The sequence below is a fragment of the Excalfactoria chinensis genome, chromosome 8 (genome assembly GCF_039878825.1).
Source record: "Excalfactoria chinensis isolate bCotChi1 chromosome 8, bCotChi1.hap2, whole genome shotgun sequence".
NCBI lineage: Eukaryota > Metazoa > Chordata > Aves > Galliformes > Phasianidae > Excalfactoria > Excalfactoria chinensis.
This window is the reverse complement of record NC_092832.1, coordinates 10,523,408-10,544,574: the sequence shown is the minus strand read 5'-3', so window position 1 is coordinate 10,544,574 and position 21,167 is coordinate 10,523,408. Positions and strand designations below refer to the sequence as shown.

Genomic DNA, 21,167 nt, shown 5'->3' with positions numbered 1-21,167 from the left:
GTATCTGTGCTTGAGAGAGAGGGTGTCCTGTGAAAATATTAGTTCCTCTTTAAACTGAGCCAGAAAAGAAACCCTCAGGTAGCAGAAGGCTGGTGTGCTTTCTTCCCTGAATAGGACTTTAACACAAACTTCTGTACAAGTATGCAGCAGTTCTTTTCCCCATCCCATGGCCTTTAGGTATACTGAGAGAATGGAAAAATAATGCAAACTCTAGAAATTCCACTGACTTTGAAAAGGGAGCTCTTCTAATATGCAAAACTGTTAGAGCCAACTTTTTGGCATCCTTTTCAATTGCTGATTGTCAAGGGAAAAGGACCAGGTTGTTCAGTATAGTCTTGCATTCCCCAGGATAATGATGCTTGATATTAGTGCTAAATTTATGTATGGTTTGTGATTACTGGAACCAACTGGGGTGCAATGAACAGGAGAAATGAAACAGCATATTGAGTCCAAATTTCATCTCTTTCCCTTTGAATATGTCGGGAAGGGACCTATTTTTTCTCTACTAAGTTTTCTAATATTTGCCTAAAGTGATAGCACGTGATAAAACTCTGAGTGTTTGGTCATTAATTAGGGATTTAATTTGTTATTTAAAATGTTACACGTGGCACTGTTGCCATCGTATGATTCCCTCCAAAGAATCTGAGTACCACTTTCATGTGTATCAAAAGGGTTGGATGCTCCCCACTCTTCCAGTCTCTGTTCTACTATAGAGAAATTGAGGTTGGAAAAGATGCACCTGCAGCTTCATCTGCCCACTGAATTTAGAAGTTTTTGTTGAAGGAGTGTTCTTGCACTGGTACAAGTCTCAGTGAGAATAATCTTTTTCTGATTTAGTTATGGTTTATTTCAGCATTATTTGAATTTTAAACACACATCAGTTGTATCTTTTTGCAAAATGGGCTGACTCTATGTTGCAGCTGGCTAGGATAATGAGCATGTCATTGTATGGGACATTGGTAATCACAGCCTGAACCTCTGATTAATCAGCTGAGGCAAGGGTCAGGTGTGGGAGCACAGGTGAGAGTAATTTAGCTGTGCTCCTGGAAGGGGTGGAACCTCACTCCATCTCCTCCAGACCTCATTTAAGGGCTGACCACCACTAAGGCAGCATCTCTTGGAGACTGCCTCAGCATTTCCAAGCAAAGGCATCTATATTGGTGAGTTTTTCCTCCTAAATAACCTTTTGAATATCTGTTATCATCTTTGTATCATTCCACCTTACAGTCCTTAATTACAGTGCCTCAGCTGAGACCTAAGATCTTTTTAAATTGTTCTAATGTGATTGCAGGCTATTATGTGCTTATACCCCTTATGATCTAAGCTAACCCAAAGCAAATCTGTTTGAAATGAATTTCAACAGTCTTTGACATTAATAAAACATTATGCCTGAAATACAAAACCCCCAGTCATATGCTTGGCCAGATCTGACTATACTTGGAGCAAGACTGCATAAAATACATACTTTTTGGATCTCTCATCCTTTTCAACCCCAGGGCGTTTGACCAAGTACCGCTTGGAGATCCTTCCTGAAATGGCTTGCTGTGCATTTCCCGATTCCCACGCTGTTGCAACATCCTACCAGTAGATGGCAGCGCAGAACTGGTGAAAGGCTTTCCATTTGTTTCAAGGTAGTTGAAAACGGTGGTTCACAGACTTGGGCCTTGGATTTTTGTACTAAATTGGTTATTTGATGCGCAAAGCGTGATGTCCCTGTTCAGAAATTCAACATATGACAAGGTGACGTTTGAATGCTTTATGATATTTGTAACAAGAGAGAGAATTCAGACAATGTGATATTGAAAAAAAGAAAACCAATTCTTCTACATGATAATAAACTTTAAGGAGAGATTTCAAAATGGTGTTCAAGTTCCAGGTCAGCACAGATGCAGCTAGTAATCCAGGGCACGGAACCCACTGTGGTGCAGAAGAGAGGGAGCAATTTGTAGCAACCTCTCTGATACCAGAAGCAGAATTGCTATAGCATTAGGAGTTGTTTCTGTCTAAGTAAACTAGTCACCTATGTGAGAGAATGTGAAAGGAGGAAATGCTTGTTGTATGCAGCTCTATTGGGATTGTTTATCCTTAGAATTATAAGGCTATTTACAGCTTATATATGTTTCATCGTCTGAGAGGGAATAATTTGGTCATCTGTCTTTGGAATAGCCTGGCACGTGTGTCTAGAAGTTGGTACAGGGTGTGTATTTCTCTGCATAATGTGCAGACAGGTGCCAGAGTGCTGTCTCTGTTTGCTTTATAGCATTTGATCTCCCAGGCATAAAGACTTACTCTTGTGCTTTTGGGATGTGTTTTGTGAGCCAGCAAGTACAAGACTGTAAGTCTTATGTTCAGAAATTCCTTCTTCAGGGGTAGAGGCACACGACTGGTATGTTCCCACACTCACAGTACTCTGTAGCTATTTCTCCTGAGGATTGCTGGAGGCATCCCCCAGAGATCCTAGCGCCTCAGCAACTGGAGCTGTATTGAGACTTGAGTTGTGCTACATTGGGAGAGAGCTTGCTGTGCCATTTGAGGCAGTGACTTCAGTCCATTGTCACATTCAATGAAGGCATTTCCTATTTTGTGTTTTTGAGAGCTTTGTCTGTTCAAATCTGCATTTTTATAAGTGGATTGATTGCTGCTGCTTGCAGCCAAATAGCTTGTGCTGTGGAGCAGGCATTTGGTGAAATCACTGGCATCCAGAAAGGATTTTTCTTGCAGCGTAGCATGTACAGAACAGGGAGGTGAGAATACAAACTCCCTGGATGTGGTGAATACTGCAGTCAGCGCACATTTTTGTGGAGGGACAGGGGCTTCAGGATGGGTTGAGGTCATGTTGTACACATCTGGGAGAGCCAGCAGTGGGATATCCAGGAATTAGAGCATGACGCAAATAGAGAGTTTTTTCCTCTCTAGATTCTGAGTGCACCAAGGGCTCTCCTCTCCTGGGATGGCCTTGGCTTCTTATGTTTAAGGCTAGCTCTGACACAGCATAGCTCTGTAGCCCTGAACAAGACTGCTGTGAAAAGAGCAGTGGGAGAAGGGGCTGCAAGGAGCCTCCTTGGGACCTTCTCCCTTCTGGCTCAGACAGTGCATGTAAATTGAAGCCCTTGTCTTTGAGCTATTTCTGCCCATGTCTGGCAATATTCCTGCTAATCCAGACCCCCATCTGGCTACCTGGCTTAGCCCTGGGCCTGCCTTTTCTCCATGAACTTGTCTGGTCTCTAAACAGGTGATGGCCACCAACAACACCACAGGCTCTGTGCACACATTCACTGTGGAGCAGATTCTAACCTGCTGCTACTTACACATAGGTAGCACAGGCAGGCTTGTGTGTATTACAAATTTATAATTTATAAATAGATGTATAAGTTACAAAGACATATTTGTTGGTAGTTCAATTTTCTGTGTTTGTATCACTCTCTATGGTGGTTAATGCTGTATCTGCTCAAAATTTGTGAAGAAATGACCAATAACTTCCAGAGATTAGATCTAAACTGCTGGGTATCCTATAGATGACATATCTGTAAATTCTTTTTATAGGACCTTGTGGGAGACAAGTACATCAGTTCCAAGAGGGCTTCATTTTATTTGCTCCCTCTTTGTGTAAACTGTGGCCTAACTCAATGTGCAATTGTGAATTACAATAAAACACATTGGGGAAACTCATGTAGCACTATGTTTTTAGGAGATCAGTGGACTATTTGCTGAAAAAATGGACACTTCTAAATAATTCTGTTTGAATACCAGCCTGGTCAGGATCACCAGTTAGACTGGGGCTTGACAAAATGCTGCACCTGTAGGCAGGGGTATCTTCATACAGGATATTGCAAGGAGTTGTTTTTTTACAGAGCAGAGATGTGCAACCAAATGCCTTCATTACTGAGGTGGATGTGAGAAGTAAAAGGTGTCCATCATTACTAGAGTGTGCAGGGTGAGAATTTCTGAGGGAAGCTGTCATGGTTTTAACAACTTTAATCAATTTGTAATTAGACTTTCCTATATGGATATCAGTTGATTTGTCACAGCCTTTATAGGATCATAGGTTTAGTGAAGTTTTTGTGTGTTAAGTGACCATATGTCATGTAGGCTTAACATGGCTTTAGGTTTTGTATGATTGTGATATCTAACAGGTTTAATGGACCTTAGTGATCTCTTCACTGGCTCTTTGCATGTGTGGAACCATCATAGCAACATCTTTTAAAAACAAACCAAATTGTTAACTAACCAATTAGGGCCAAATCCCTTTAAGGTCACTAGCTGCGTGTTCACATACATATGCAGTAAATTAAAACAATCTGTATGTTTATGTGCTCAAAATATCTAACATTATTATAATGCTTGGATGAAAAGGCTTGGAGCCAAGTGTCCGGGTGCTGAAGCTGAAGGAGAAACTGGCTCTCAAACTGCAAATGCAAGCCCTTGGCACTGGGCTGCACAGTGATATCATGAGCATGAGCTCCTTCTCCCAGGCCTCCATCCTGTAAGGACTCTGACCTGCATTTTCAGCTTATGCCACACCACATTCTGCATCCACTTTGGTGCTAAACTTGTGCAAGGCCTGCTTCTCCTTCCTCCTCTCTCTGTGCGTTCCAACAGCAGCTCTTGCTAGCAGCATCTAAAGGCATGTTATGTTTGGTGGTTTAGCTGTTTAATGGCTTTAAAATTTAGCCAGAGAGTCTGTTACCAGTGATGGTTCATAGAATCGTGGAATCCAACTATGGTTCTTACTATGCTTCTATTAGAGAAAGCCTGGACCATGTAACCTTTTCTAAAATACCATAATGGAAAAAAGAACAAGAAGTTGAGGCCTTAGGGAATATTCCACATCCCTCTGCCAAGGAGTCTTTGAAGCAAGCAGCATATCAGCAAATGGAGAGGCTTTGTAAGTGACCAGTACCCTTTTCCTGAGTTTGCACTGTCCAGAAATCTCAAGCTGTTACCGCTCTTCTTTCATAGAGTACTTATTAGAGGAGAAATGATAGCGCACTGCTTTCCTGGGATCACATGCTTGCTGGCAGAACAGTGGCTTTTTCTCCTTCACCATCACCATTGCTCGGCTCTGCAAATAAATGAGGATGGATGAGAAGTGTAGACATACAGCTGTATGCAGCCCTGCAATCTGTGCTGTTAGGAGCATTCCTCAGCTGATCGGAAATGTTTATTGCTGTAACAGTGCAGTGAAATATGACTTTAGCATTGGGTGAGGTGCTGTGGTAACTAAAACCATTTGTAGTGAGCAGATGAGGATCTTTGTGCTTTCAGCAGGAGCCCTCTCCCTGCTTCTCGTGTGTCCAAATTTTTGTGGTCCTCAACACTGTGTGGAGCTGAGGCAGTGGCAGGTCTGAAGGTGGTGATGGGCATCAGAGTGCTTGGGCTGAGACTGCAGCCTGAATTCTGATAATTCTGATCCAGTTCTGAGAGAGAATTCCTGTGGGGAGGAAGGGCATGGAGTGTGTGGAGGAGGTGTATTTCTAATGGTAAGAAGGGGAGATGTGGCTAAACCCTGGACTTAGGCATTCTTGGACATTACAAGCAGAGAGAAGGGAAGAGAGCTTTGATACAACTGATGCTAAAGTAAATGTTTGCTCAGTAACGTGATATAACACTTAGAGAAATATGGGTGAACTACTCCAGAGAGTGTGTGCAGCGGCTTCTGTATCATTCTCCAAATCCTGCACGATCCTCCAGCATGGAGGTGCACTGTGCATGTCTGATTTTCATCATGGGCTGGTCAAGATGTGTAAATGTAATCTTTTAAAACAAAAAATGAAATGTCAAGGCTTTGTGAGGGAGAAAAAAGCTGAAGGCCAATTGTAGATCAGGAAACTGGCCTATTTATTTATTTATTTTTGAGATGGATTTCTGGCTGCAGTCTGTGTTTGGCTTAAAGGAGAGTAATACAGTTTATTCAAGCCTGGGACCACAGAGTATATTTATCTAGCTTTTGTTTATTATTATCTATTTTTCTGAATTTCTAAATCCATTTCAATATATTTGGAATTAATAATTCACTTTTACAAGACATTACATGTTGTATTATGCCTTTGGATGCATTGCATGTGCAGCAGTCACAGAAGAGACACTACATGTGCATTACTGCTGTACCTTTATATTTATCTACATGCCAGGATTAATCCAAGATGTGGTAATGTTTTGCCTTAGAGCAATTGTACCAATGAACCTTAACCCTGATCTTAAGAGACTTATTCTCTGTTCCTCTGACAGTTTGTTTATTCTTTAACTTCAGGGCCTCTTTTGAGCTAAAACAGCCATTAAATACAAATTGTTCTGGACAGATTTTCTGCTTCTGAGTAACAAAAACTGTAACTTATTTCCATTTCTTCCTATACCTTTCTCAGGTGATTCCTGCAGACATAAATCCACCTTAGTATCCATCCAGCATAGGAATATTCTAAATATGAATTAAAAATGCAATTGATTAACTCTCGAATGTGACTTTTCAGTGTTTTGTGGTTGTAAGAACTGCTGCATGCAGGGGGACAAGTCCTGCTATACTCTGTGGAGGTGTAATTCTGAATGCAACGTGTACGGTCTCAGTGTTGGAGCATACAACCTTGGGTATTTTGGGTATTTTCAGTCATTTGTGGAGGCTCTTGTCCTGTGTGACTGATGGATGACAGTTGTCTTGTTCAGTGATGTAATATGTTGACAGGGAAGTCCTAGGATGCATCTAAAACTCCATAATTCAGCAAGAATTCTGAGCACTTTTTTCAAGTGCTTGATTCATCCAGTTAATCAAATATTTAGAAATTGTTGAAAAGAATAATCTCAGACAGTGCCTGAGTATATGTCCCCATATTAAGCATAATGTTATTTAGTTAGTTTTACCTTCATCATACATAAGGAATGTAAAAAGGGTAAAAGAGCAGAAAGGAAAAAGGATTATCTGCCTGTAGTACAGTGGAGATATCAAGAGAAAAATAGAGCCCCCTTCAGCTGCTCTTATCAAGTGCTGGATCAAACCTAGAATTTCTTGCATTACTCTTGAGGCTCCATTGCTCTTCTCTTTAATAATCAAGACATGCAATTGAATGATTATTAACTATACATACTCACTAAAAATGGAGTGACTTCTGTGTAGATGCAACACAGTGAGACTTACATCATTAAACCTTTTTTTAATTGATGGATGGTTGGACTGGTTGATCTTGTAGGTATTTTCTAACCTTGGTGATTCTGTGATACTGTAATTAACCAAATGCCTTATATTATTTTGTATTCCTTTATACTAATTTTTCCTACAGAAATACTGAAATGGAGACAAAGATTTGTTTAGAAATGTAGCACTATTCTAGAATTTTATCTAAAATGAAAGCAGGCTAATCAGGGATGAATGCAGCAGTCTTTATCAGACTGTAATCCCAGGCTGTCAACAGGTTTATGGTAGCACAATAAATCATTTTCTGCTCTTTTTTAACATATTTGTTGAATTTTATTTTCAAGACAACTTAAAAATTTCTGGGAAGGATATAAAATTACATAAATATATGTTGCACTTCCAGAGATTTTTCTATGTTTCTGGCATGGAACAGCGATAGAAGTTATTTCCATTGTACGGTAAGTAGCCTTGCTTTTCCTTTGCATATTCCTAATGTAACCGAGACATAGAACTGTTCAGAAAGAAGAAAAAAACATTGCACTGATTAATGTACGTGTAATGTTTGTGTAATTGCTGATCTTAGTTGAAGTATTTGTTTTGTAAACTGTAATTTAGGTCTCTATCATGTCCTCCCTAATACTATGTATCATAACTTATGAACTAGTGAAAATCTGATTTGGATTTTCATGTTGCATCTCATTGATTTTTTTTAAAGCCTAGCTGTAAACTTTATTAAAATACAGCAGTAGTATTTCTGAACAAATTGTAGGCAATTGGAAAAAAGAGTTGAAGTGGAGTCTTACAGGATATTAGAGATATTCTGTGAACACTTGGTGCTACATCCATTAATTCTTAATTTTGATAAGTGTTAGGTGTTGATGGATGCAGTGAGCAGAACTGTTGCTGCAGCAGTTTGTAAGGATTAGAGTTATGACAGCCTATGGAAACTGGAACTGAGGGAATATGCAGAATAAGCACCTGCCATACGGCTGAGAAGAGTGAAGGGCTGAGTCTCAGATTGGCTTCCTGAGCGAAATCTGCATCTGCTCAGGTAGAGTTGTCCTGTAGCGATGGTCTGAGGACTGAAGCAGATTTTACAGCCTGAAGAAATCTTGTCTTGTCTGCGTGACTTTATACAGAATATGTAAATTTCACAGGTGGTGCTCATTTAACTGAAGTTTTCAGCAAAATTATGTAGGAGCATAAATAATTCTAATATTTCATGAAATATGAATAAAAGTCTATTCAATACTTTATTTTTTTGAGGCTCATGGGAAACTTAAATTGAATGGTGTTACTGAATCTCTTTTGAAGAGAGATCCTTTTAAATTTTTAATGTTCCGTGTCCCTTTCCATTAGTTTAAAATAGTTTTCAGTTCTCTCTGTGTTCCCTTATGATTAAAAATTTTGTCAAACGCCAGCCCTCTCATGTGTACAGTTTCAATAAGGGCTATTGGACTTGTCCTAAAATTATTAACCCCAGTGCTGGAAACATTTCACTTCTCTGCATTGCTTCTTCCTGTTATTACAGAAGAATACCGTCCTCTGCAACTATTTGGCAAATGTTTTGCCCTGAAGTAGAATTACAGAGATATTGCTGCATGTCTGTTTGACATCTACAAACATAGAAAGCCCAGAGCTGCCGCTTGCCACACATCCTCAATTCCCTGTGCATCCACTCATGCAAGTGGCTTTCCTTGCATCACATCTTTGTGTACTGTGAAAATAACTGGAATGGAAAAGACAGAGTATCTGTCACATCGGTCAATAGGACTCCTGCTTCTGTAGCATCACTAAAGCAGGCTACAGAAAGAGAAGTTTGGTCAAAAAAAGTGGTAAAAACTTAGGAAAGCTTTCAGATTGAGAGAGGTGAAAAACTCTGGTTAAGATAATGATGTATCATATCAGCTGATAAGCTGAGCTGTGATATTATTTTAAAAAATGATAGCAAATGTAGATGAGTTGTTGGGAAGAGCTATTTGATTTTTCTTGTGGAACATGATGAAGATATTCATGAAATATGTTGCATTCAGAATCAAAAGGAAGACTTTTTTTTTTTTTTTTTTTTTTTTTGATGCAATGTATATTTTCCTTGGGGAAATCATTATTTCAGGATACTGTTTTATATCTGGAGTTTAGTGGGATCCAGAAAAGGAGTTGACAATGAAAAAAAGAAACGAGAAAGCAAGCTTAGTCAAATTTGACATACTGTTGAGTAAAAAATAAAGTGTTTTAGAAAAGACAGAAAATCTTATGCTTTTGACTCTTGGAGACTAAAAGAATCTTTAAATGGAACAGATGTGACCTAACTACAGCTTGCAAAGGTCCTTGAGCATGTAAAACAGCTATGGCCAAGGACAAAGCTCTGCACCAGCTGAACCACTGGCCTAATCCAGTACTACAGTTGCTCTTCCACTCCCATGGCAATAATTTCCCCATGATACTGAGCACAGCCATCATGGTGCCCTGACACCACTATAGGAATCTGTGGATGGAGGTTTCCTATGTTGTACCAGGTAACAAATTAGAGTTCAGCTGTCTGTATTGAATTAGCTTATAAAAGCTTCAAGTGTTAAAAAATCCTTCTGAAACAGTGAAACTTAAATGTAGCTTGGGTGCATCCAGGCTCTCCCACATATCTCCCCATGTACGACAGTCTGTGCTCATTCACAGTGGTAGAACATTGCTAGGGTCATCTTGGTGGGGTTGTTTGGGACTGGAGAAAGGGAGCATCCATCCCATGGGTGTCTGTAAGACTTTAGGAGTGCATTTTCTTATCTACTCCCTTACAACAAACTTTGATGACAAATAGTTGATGCTTACAGACATACTTTGGTGCCTTTTTGCTATCTGGCATCCTGATGAAAATCTAATAGATGTAATCAAGTTAATCCCTGTTGGTGACGTGTGGTTACAAATATCTTCTGTGGTGATGCACCATGAGTGACTTATGTGTGTGAAGGAAATGTGTGACCTCCAATGTGCTCTTGCTTTACTTTGCTGAAATATAATTGATTACATATTATACTATTTACTGTGAAAGCTGGATGCTCTCCAAGATATGTATGAACTGCTCAGCTTGAATACGTTTTCATTCTCCTTTTGGAAGTGATTTTAAGAATTCTAAATGGAAACTCCCATCTTCTCTTATTACTACTGCATATTTGAACACAAATATCTCATACTACTGGGTCTGGTTTTATTTGCTTTATCATTGGCATTTCCAGCAGTACTGTGGTGGTGATTTGGAACTCAATAGAGATAGCTCATCTCTGAAGTATAATGGCAAAATTATAAGATAATCTGAGTGTGACACTGTAATACTGGGCACTTTTTAAGCCCTTCCTTCCTCCAGGGCTGAAGTTGGTGAACCACTATTTGTTTAGATGAGAAGATTATTTACAGCCATATACATGAGACTTTTATTCTGTATATGTTACAAACAATAGCTCTGGACTGATAGGAAGATCCTTGAATGTTACTCTGACATCTGCAAGTCATTATTAGAAGTTGCATTCCTGCTCTAGGGATCTCTCCAGCTTTTCCTCTCCTTCCCTTCTCCAAGATGTCTGCTGGAAAAAAGCAACAACAGAAAACAGGCCTTATGTATTCCTGTGTCTCTTGTAGTAGCTGAGAGGATAATCCTCAGATGGTAGAAATCCAGTCTCTCACCCGTCCATCAGCAGTGGCTTAACTACATGACAACTGCTGCTGCAATAAGAAGGGGGGGAAAAAAAAACCAAAAACCCAACAAAACTGACATTCTAACTTTTGGGAGAGAAAATTATCTGGCAAACATATGTCTAAATGCTGAAGTTCACAGGTTCTTAAATCTGAAGTGGCCTGATTTGGCTACTCTCATGCATGTCAAGTAATGTCCAACTTGTCCCAATAAGTAGAGCTGAAAGGATGGGGTGGCAGCTGTGTAATACCATATGCTACAAAGCAGTGTGTACTTTTCACCTCTGCTGATTTTGGTCTGATTCTCATCTTTGTTTGAGGGTTGATCTTTGGCCAGTATTTGTTTGCTAGTACCAACAGGAGATTTAAGCTCATGTAACCTGAAATAGTGAGGGATTTCAACTTGTATCTCTCCAGGTAGATGGGGTCATTAGAGCTTTAGTCAACACAACTGAAGTTAAAACACACAAGCAACTTCATTAACTCAGAGTGGGACAACTTACTAACTTGCTGGCAAACACATCAGTAGTTTATTGAACTGAGGCTTGATGGAGATGTGAGCTGTTGATAAAGTTCTCTGAAAATATCACTGGAAAAGATGGGGAAGATGATACCCTTAATCAGAGCACCAGATTAATCTGTAGAACGAACAAGTTAATACTAGAAGTTGCAAAGTTAATGTGAAATGGTAAAAGCTTGTTTGACACATGCTACACAGAAAAAGGAGAGAAGAATGTCATCGAAATACATTGCATTGAAAACATTTTGTGAAATTTCTCAAATTAGATGACAATTTTTTTAATAAGCTGTCCTGTCATACCCATAAGATGAAAATACTTTTTGCTAATTTTATAACATTGAAGGGAAAATATTTAAGTTTAATCTGACCAGTTTTAGAGCATGCAGGAAATGTGTGGGAAATGAATGTGAAAGACCTACCTGCAGACAAATTCTGTGCACAATTGACTGTATTTTTCTGTGTACATGCCAACATTAAAACCCGACTAATGATACATTTCTGCTTTACGTAGCTGCAGCTGTTTAAAACAATTTTTTTTTTTGTAAAGTAGTTTGGAAGAATGAGCATTCTGTGGAAGCATTTCAAACGTTAATATTAGGGCTGCAAGGGAGCAGAAAGAAACAAATCGAACAAAAGCATTGCTCAGATTTATATAACTAAATCCAGCAGCGACTTGTGTATCACTTTCCTTTCTAGCCTGTGATAAACCACATGTGTAATAGCTGCATTTGTTGGCAGATGAAAGATGGAAGCAAAGGGAGGTGTTTCTCATTAAATGGAGCTGCCCTTAATTTTTGTTTTCTAATAACCAAGAAAGAAGGTATCGTTTTACTGTACTTGGCAGTATGTACTTTGTTATTTAAAATTTCCCTGAGTGTATTAATAGTATAGCACAGCACTTAACTGATATCATTTGTGGTGGGCGTGGGAGGGAGTGAAGACCTCATGCTTGGGTTTGGGAATATCTACCATGGGAAATCTCCTATGCAATAACTATTACTTCATGCAGTGTGGTCCATTCCAGATGCTAACTATTTACTCTTCAGATATTTTTCACGAGCCTTGCAGATAAGATAGCTCTTTGGGATATGATTTAGCTGTGTTCAGAAAACTGAGCTCTCACCAGAGATGGGGAAATCACCCCACCTTTCTTTAATTTGGTGGTAGAGCATTAACGAAGGGAATGCTGGTCTCTGGAGCTTCCCCCACCCTTTAACACATCAGGTTCATATTAGCAATATTTACTTTCTGGAAGGGTGACACAATTTCAGCTGTTTTCAATTTTTGCTTATAATACCCTGGAGAAAAATGTATATACAAGTAACAATTTACATTTTCATTTCTATGTTTTATTGCAGTGGAGCTGATCACAATAGCATAGTAACAGTTGCTTTGCAGATTTGGTTTTGACAGCATTTGATTTTTTGCCACAGTGGAGGTAGTTGCTCACTTTAAGAACTGGAATCCCTGTAATTATGAATAATTAACTGCTATTATTTTGTAAGTGGAAGCTAAGCAGGAAACATTTGTCTTTATTTGGGAAAAAAAAAAAAAGAAGAAATAACGTGTTATTTTGCTTTAGGACTTGCTTTATACATGTACATGCATACTATATTCAAAAACATGTGCAATGTGTAAAGACAATTTTACAACTTGTACAGCTGTTCACCACATGTGTGGATGCACAGGGGAAACAAATCTGAGCTAAGAATGTTTATGCCCCTATGAGAAATGTCTATGGATACATTAAGAAATGGACATATAGGCATAGCTAATAGTATGCTAATAGTTACCAAAGACTGTGCTGTCAGTAGTATTTCAAAAACTAGAATGAGAATTGTACTGAACTGCAGAATATGTTGGTTTGGACTTTTTATTTTATTATTATTATTATTATTATTTAGCTACAGAAGCAGAACAAATACACAAAAAACAGCAGCAGCTCTAGTTTTACCACTTAGGTTGGGATTTACTTTTATACACTGTCTTTCTCATAATTTCAAGAGTGTAGCTCAATCTTGTGCTTTGTGTATCTTTTGTTAACTTGACCTAACAGATGCTAAGTTGGCCTTTCCACTGTAAAGATGGTTTAGTATACTACCTGTAGCAGAAATGCCAAGTCACAGCCTGAAGCAGTGACTGAGCACCTGGTGGAAACCAGCGCCAACTCAGGGGAGCTCCGGTGCATGCAGTGTACCTGAGTGACTGAAAGGGGTTGAGACAGGATCCACCTCTTCCCAGACCTCATTTAAGGGTTGGCAGTGGAGACAAGGGTCTGTCTCTGGAGATCTTTACATACCTGAGGTCCTTTGAGGGAAAGTAGCTCTTTTTCCTTTGTTTCTGTGTCCTTGGCTGTTGCATTTGAGAAGTCTTCTCTTACAGTACCTTGGTTTTTGCCACTATGCTGCTATTGTTGTGCCTTCCCTCACATTATAATGTTACAAGCAGTAACTGTAGCACTTTTTTTAGTAAAAGAAAGTATATTGTGTCACAGAAACAGCTATTTTTCTTTGTTTAAAAGAAAAGAAAAAAAGGAAGAAAAAGTATTCTCATAGCTGTGCTGAATAAATCTGTTTCATCATAAATGGATGTGGTATTTCTCAGAGAATTGTAATGAAATTATCTTTGCAATCCCCTTTGCATTAAAGAGAATTTGCTGTCTTTTATATTTCTAACTTTGAAGCTTTAGACAGAAATAATTCTGCTTTCTTTACAGGGATCAGAATTCCATCCCATGTGATGAAATGTGACTGGAGTTGGACTGTCTTTACTGTGGAAAAAGTAAAACCATTTTAGAAATGCTTTTAAGGTGTTATCTCCTCTGGCATGTCTGTATCACATCACACATACAAGTGTGTAATGTTCTGGATGTAGTGGAAGCATCACTTGTGTTTTGTTGAAGAGAAGGACTGAGGAATAGAATCCCTTCTATTCTACCATCTCCTGAAGTTCACATTTGGTGGAGGTGTCCCTAGCAGAAGGTCTAGATAACATGTGAAGTCAAAACAGGAAGAGAGGGAGGCAGCACAGTGCATGAATGTTGCTTAGCCCCTGTGAAGCAGAGAGTATTTTGTGAATTTGAACTTGCTTTGAGTACAAGTATCTTGGAACAGTGTCAGATAACTCTTTGTCAGGCAACAACTGTTATTGTTGTCAGTGCCCTGCAGTATCTTGTCTGTAAGCTTTTCTGCTGTTTGGGTGGCTGTAGACCAGTTAGACTAAAACTGTCAGGGTGTTTTCAGGTTTTCAGCTGCAGGGTGTGTGTCTAATTCAGCATTTCACGTTGAATCAGGGGTAGGCTTTGGAAGCCGAATTCCTGGCCATTCATTCCTGTGGCATTTTGGTTTACATGATGAAGCAAGTTGCAGAAGACAAATAGGATTCCCTCTGGGTGAAATTAAACTGTGACCCAGAAGCCTAAAAAGACCCTAATGTGCTCCAGTGGGTGCACAGTCCACACTGGAATTGGTCGGAGGTAATTCATCCTATAATCAGATAACTGAGATACAGCTTCTGTCCTGTTGCCCGCTTTCTCTTGTACTGCACTAATTGTTAGTAGAGATGCACATACAGTCTGATCACAGTTTTTTTTATTGTTGTTTTTTAAGTGTTTTTTCAAATCTGTTCTTATCTTCCTTCTGGAATTGATCACTTCTCATTAATAAAGTGATTGGTGAGAAGCAGGATGAAGCAGATGTTGGCAGCCAGTATGCTTTAGCATGATGTCCTTCTCACCCTCACAGTGACAGTATTGTGACTCACTCATTAGGAGCAATTTTCAGTGTAGTTAGCTATTCTGTTTCTGTTGACTCTTGATATTAAAAAAAAAAATTGACATCTAATACCTGAAAGACACGCAAAAATGTGGTAGTGTGACAAGGAGCTCTGCAGCTTACCGATCTTTCTATCTGTATTTGGCTACATCAGTATGGTTTCTAGAGGAGGTAAATTTTATCTGTCAATGCCTTAAAAAGATACATTGCATTTCAGTTTTTCTTTTTTTATCTTTGTGCGGTTTTTTGTTTTGTTTTTGGAAAGAACAAATAAAGGTATCAAAAAGAAAATGCAAGCACTAAATATCCCTTCATAATCTTGGTCTACTACAGTTCGTGCGAGTTCAATACTTTAGGCATGTTTTGGCTAGTTCAGGAAAGCACAAATGTGTCAGTATGGGCTTAGAAGCCTCTTGCAGAACCATATAGCAATGGTAGACACCTGTTGTTGTGTGACTACCTCAGAAAAAAATGCAGGTGCAGATGGAACTCCCAATCTTCAGGATAAAACAAAGTCCTTAAGGCAACATCAAAAATGAAATATCTGAATAGCAGTTTTACTGGCTATGTAAATTCGTGTCCTCTGCTAAAAGTATAACTTGCCCTTGATTTCCTTGTTCTTTTTTTCTTCTCTTTGACCGTGGCTTTCAACAGCACTGAGTGTTTAATTTTATCTGTCTGATAAACTTCAGATGATCCCATAGATACAAGCTGACTATAAGCAATCTGTTTTGTACAGAAGGTTCTCTGTCCTGAGATAGAGCTGGGCTGGGATTGTTCCCGTTTTAAAGTGATGTCCATATGATAACCTTGGAAAGTTTTCTGAGAGGATATTGGTATTTTGTTTGTCCTTCAGCTCACTGTCACCTTCACATTTGACACTAGCAGTTTTGTGGAACAAATAATTCAGATACTTAAGGGTTGTCGACATTAAGTTGTACAAGGGAGGTGGAGGTGGCTTACAGAAAGAGGCAGTGAAAATTACCAAAGTTTGTGTTTGGCCCCTTAGTGGAGAATATTCATGAAACTACAGCTAGCTGGGGGTACTTTGGGCTGCTTGTGAACAGGTATTTTGCAAGTCTTTCGGTTCAGATCTATTCTGTAATTGGTGTTATTCATTCATCTGTAGGTTCTTTCAACCTATCTATTGAAAGACTGTCTTTCTGCACAAGCCCCACTGTCACTAGTACAGTCAAGAGATGTGTTTGAAGTGATACATGTTCCCCTGAAACTGCCCTGGATGTCCAATTTCTCAAGTGGGTTCTCTTCTTTGGAACTCAGGCTTCCTCCCAGGTGCAGAACCTGCTCTACTGTCTGCCTGATGTGGCTTTACAAGCATCTGAATGTTAAGACATTCTTTCCTCCCAGAGCTTGATAAAGGTAGGTTGTATGGGGATTGGATTGTTTTTGCTTCTTTTTCTCAAGATCTTGATCTTTCGTGTAAATGAAAAAGATTGTATTTGGCTTTTTTAAAAAAATGTGAATGGGAACAAGGAGTGAATTCTGATAGCAGTTCACACACATCTGCTCTAAATAATTGATACTTTATGAATCAATGTGCGACATGAAAGTCTTCCAGCAGCAAATCATGTGTCAAATTTAAGTATAAACCCTTCAGGAATTATATGTATGTACTTGTCTTCATCATTCAGACTCTAGTGAAGGACAGTTAAGATGGATAGGTCACATTCCCTGGCACATTTGTTATTCCTCTTCCAAGGACAACAAGCTAGCACATGGGAGAAAACAGACACATATCCAGCATAAGGCATGAATCAGTAGCAGTCTAGGGCAAAATAAAATTGAATGTAATGCACTACAGATCACAGGGAGAGGAAAAAAATGAGGCCCAATGCTTGCAAAAAAGACTTGAATATATATATGTAATTTGTCCTGTGGAATAGCAAAAGCAGTGCAGTGTATATAAAGGAAATGCTTTTAAAGTAATCCATAACTCGAGATCTAAACTGAAAACCTCACAGGTATAAAGTTTGTGCATTTTTACGTGTTTATTTTGTAGTGGTTTTGGTAGTTTTCTGGGAAAAAAATACCTCTATTTTCTCTAGGAGCAATTCTAACTCTAACCATAGAGTGGCAGTGCAGAATTTCTTCCCTGAAGTTCTGGAGCTCAACTAAGTAAGTTGCAATCTCTGCAATCCATTGCTATGATTGCAAACCTAAAAGTTTTGCCACAGGTTGATGTTGAAGTTCCTGCAGACAACGTGTTTAACTGGGTGACTTTCCACTGTGGGGGAGCTGCTTTGGAAGCAGAGTATATACTTGTCTAATCTTCCCACTTTAAAATGTCTTTGTCTATTTTGGGCTCCAAATATCTTAAGGATGAGGAAAGCATGAAATAGTTCATTTAAGACCTTTTGCAAACAGAATGCTGACAAAAATGGTAGCTTTATTTAATAAAACAATGACCTGCAACTTTTTTTTTTTCTTTTTTTAAATACACAAGGAATATTTCCTCATTTTTCTAGCATTTTTAAGTTAGATTCTAAACATCTACTCAGTTCTATTTCAGGACAGAACTACAGTCTTATTTCAGGCATTTTTGCTGTACTGAGTGTAATTTAACTTATAAAAAATGTCTGTGAATCTCCATGCTTGATTTTTCTCAGTTTCATCTGTGATACTGTCTGTACTTGAACCTCCTTCCATGTCTGTGTCGTGACCCAGCAAGATGTGCACTTGCATTCAAATCAGATTGTGAAGACAAGAAAAAGAGAGGAACAAATGAATAAAAGTTCAAAACGGCTACAGGAAAATATCCAGGTCATATAGCTAATTCAATATACCAAACCTCAGTGATAGCTTTCTTTGTTGTGCATTCCTTTCTTTCACTTGCCTTTGCTTATTTAAGTTATCTCTCTAGAAAACAGGTTTGTCTTGTTTGTTTTTCAGTAAAACCTTTGGCACCCTGCATATATAAGAAAGTAAGAAAAAAAAGTAATAATGCCACTGTATACATGAGAAGGTTTTAGGCTGTGACATTTACATCTTGACTGTGAAGAATTCCATCCATAATGTAGTGTTGAACCACAAGCATGCCTTATACTTTTAAAGCTCAGAACAGTATATAGCAATCTGGGACCCCTGCAGACCACAGGTAAAATTTTAGTCATATGTGTAATTCTATAGTTTAGGTATTCACAGAGGTGAATGCGCAGGCTTTAATCTGGAAGTCTGTGTATATCTTATTTAGAATCTTTGATTTCTATGAAGTTCTAGGTGTTTTGTGATCAAATCTAAATAGAACTGTCCAGAACTGAAGAGGTTAAAATCACCTGTTGACTTCGTCTGTTTAATTGCTTTTTGGATGAGGCCGTGAACAGACAACAGGCAATATGGGGATCCAGCCAAAAAGAAGTGACTGAGCAGTGGATGTATGCTACTTCCACATTTTTCTTGTTTCATCTTTTGTTGTTGTTTTGTTTTTAATTATATTTTTTCCCCCTTCTCTCATATGGTCTCTTTCCTCCCTCTTCTGGTCTGTTGAGTTTGAACTTCTTATGCTGAGGGCCTATAAGCATTAGGAAAATGTTGGAAGGAAAATAAGGGGTGTATCAGAGTCATAGAGGGGTGCTGGGTACGGGGGAGTCAGTGTGAGGTGAGCAGGTAAGCGTCGCAGAAGGGATGGTTGGTCACACGAGGGGGTTTTTGTGTGGTTTTCATTCCTTTTTTTTTTTTTTTTTTCTTTTTAATCTGAAGTCTTCAGGAATGTGTTATTTTGTGTTATTTAAATGAGGTTTGTGATTTCAGTGTGCAGCTCAAAACCCGCCGTACCTTCCAGGTTTGGGTAGTATATGACTTGCTTTAGTTTGGAATTTTTCCAGATTTTCTGCAGCACTTGAAAGGTACTTTGGATTAAGACAGGGAATGAATTTCAAGTACAGACAGGCCTAACAGTGTAACGCTAACATTTACTTAGCTTTGGTAGTTCTAGGTGCTCAAGGAATGCAGGATTGTTTTGTAAGGAATGCAGAACTTTAACCTCATTAGTTGATATTAATGAGTTATTTCCTAAGAAGCTTTAGATGGCTTAATTTTGTTAATTGAAACTTCATATGAAGTATTGTATGGATAAAGTCATAAAATTACCCATAAGGAAGAATTAGTTCTTACTAATGACTGGGAATCTTTTCTGTGATCGCAAAATACTTTGACAGGAAAAGTTTTCATGCTAAGTTGCTTGTTTATTGAAATACTTGCTTTCAGAATTAGAGTCTCCAAACCAATTTGAGAGTGGTTATTCCAAAGAGCTGTTAAGCTGTTGTACCCTCTTTCTTTTGGCAGGTGATGAGTTCGAAATAGTGCTATAAATAGGCAAAGGATCATCAGATGGTTACATCCTGAAATATCTGCTTCAAGTACACTTTTGCTTATGGCAGTGGATTCGTATTAAGAATATGGTCACTAGCAGGACATTCAACATTGTACTGCACAGTACATAGTCCCTAGCTCAAAGTATAATCTCAAAGCTCCAGTCCAGCATCATTACAGAAATCAGATGATTCTGAGTAGGTGGGAATTACCTAGGCAGTAAAGGTTCTTAGTATGGCAATGTTTTAAGAACAAGTTAACTCCAATTCTGTTGTTAAACTTTGTGGATTCAAAAAAAACTTCATTGCATTAAAAAAAAAAAAAAAATTAGTTTATGTGAAATTTGATTTCATAAGAAGTTGAGCAATGTGGCTTCAGTTAAATAAATACGCACTGATTGATAAGTTTGCGTTATTCAGTTGTGCCTGCTTAAGACTGTGTGCTGAAAGTTATTTGCTGAATCAGTAGTAAATGTGACAAGCGTCTTGTCCATCTGAGCTCCTTGCTTGGTACTCAGTGTGTTGTGCACTCAAGAACCTGACTGGTGGCAAGGCTTCTGTAAACACAAAGTGGTGTGGATGTCTCTGTGTTACAGCAGTGAGATCTTCAGGCTTGAGTGACAAAGGCCAGCATGTACCTATACAGTTTAGTATTATAAAGATCCAAACAAAGTAATTTGGAATTGTATCCACATTAATAACTCCTGTCCCTAGAGAGGATTAGTTACTTCATACAGGATGTCATTTTAGGGTACTGATGCTGCTTCTGGTTTGTGTGGTGTGAACTCCTCTGACTCTTCAGAGTGGGTTGGAGTTTTATGATAATAATGTGAGGTTATAATTGATGGTGGCCTTTAATTTTTTTATTTATTTATTTATTTATTTTTTGTGAGTAGCTCATGAGTAGTTGCTACTAATAGAAGTATATTCCTAATGAATTTTAAGTCTACATACTCAAAAGCCTTTAGTAGTAATGACTCAGAATTGATGCAGTCTCAAAAATAAAGGAGACATTGAAACAGCAAAGTGTTAACTTGGGGCACAGTCCTTAAGATAAGGATTGGCATTTACTTAGCCTGAGTTCTGCAGCACTCTGTAAACCTCTTGCAAAAATGATCTGCCACAGCTTTCACGTACCTTACTGAGGATAATCCTTTGCATTGTTGGATTTGGCCAGTGGCTGCTAAGTGAAATAATCCTGCCCTGGAAAAGAAGGGAATCATAGAGCAGCAAAAACTTAAAAAGTAATTAAAGATGCAGATTACATATATAGTTCTCCACAGCTGAACACTACAGCTGTGTGGAGCTAACTTGATTTTAATAGGGAATTGTCTTCTGTTTGTTCTTTCATGAAGTATTGTTAAAAAAACATTGCCAAAGCCAATAAATCATTATGTTCCTCTGTCAACCAAACCTTCCCCTAATTGTATTTGTATGTAGTAACTTTTCTCATCTTAAGCCACTGAACTTTGTATACATCAACTAATTACAGAGGAGTTTATGACAACAAATCAATGTTGAGCATGGCTTGGAAAGTCTAGAAGTTTTACAGATCTCAGTGAAGTGGTGTAAAGCCTCATCTTCGTGGATACTCAGTACCTAACAAAGGTGGCTCTAAGGGCAGGAATCAGTTCTTACCTGATATCAGTGCAAATGGTGACAACAATTCAGCTGCACACAGCAAGTTTGATTTTACCAAGATATGCACACACACTCCATACACATGAACACCTCAGGTCGCT

General features: G+C 38.6%; 1 long non-coding RNA gene across 1 annotated transcript; it reads left to right on the top strand.

The window, feature by feature from the left end:
• The first annotated feature begins 1,501 nt into the window (after positions 1-1,501).
• Positions 1,502-8,127, top strand: LOC140255425 (uncharacterized). The gene is made up of 3 exons (XR_011904479.1): positions 1,502-1,631; positions 7,527-7,581; positions 7,990-8,127. It is a non-coding gene; the product is annotated as an uncharacterized lncRNA (long non-coding RNA).
• Positions 8,128-21,167: the final 13,040 nt, after the last annotated feature.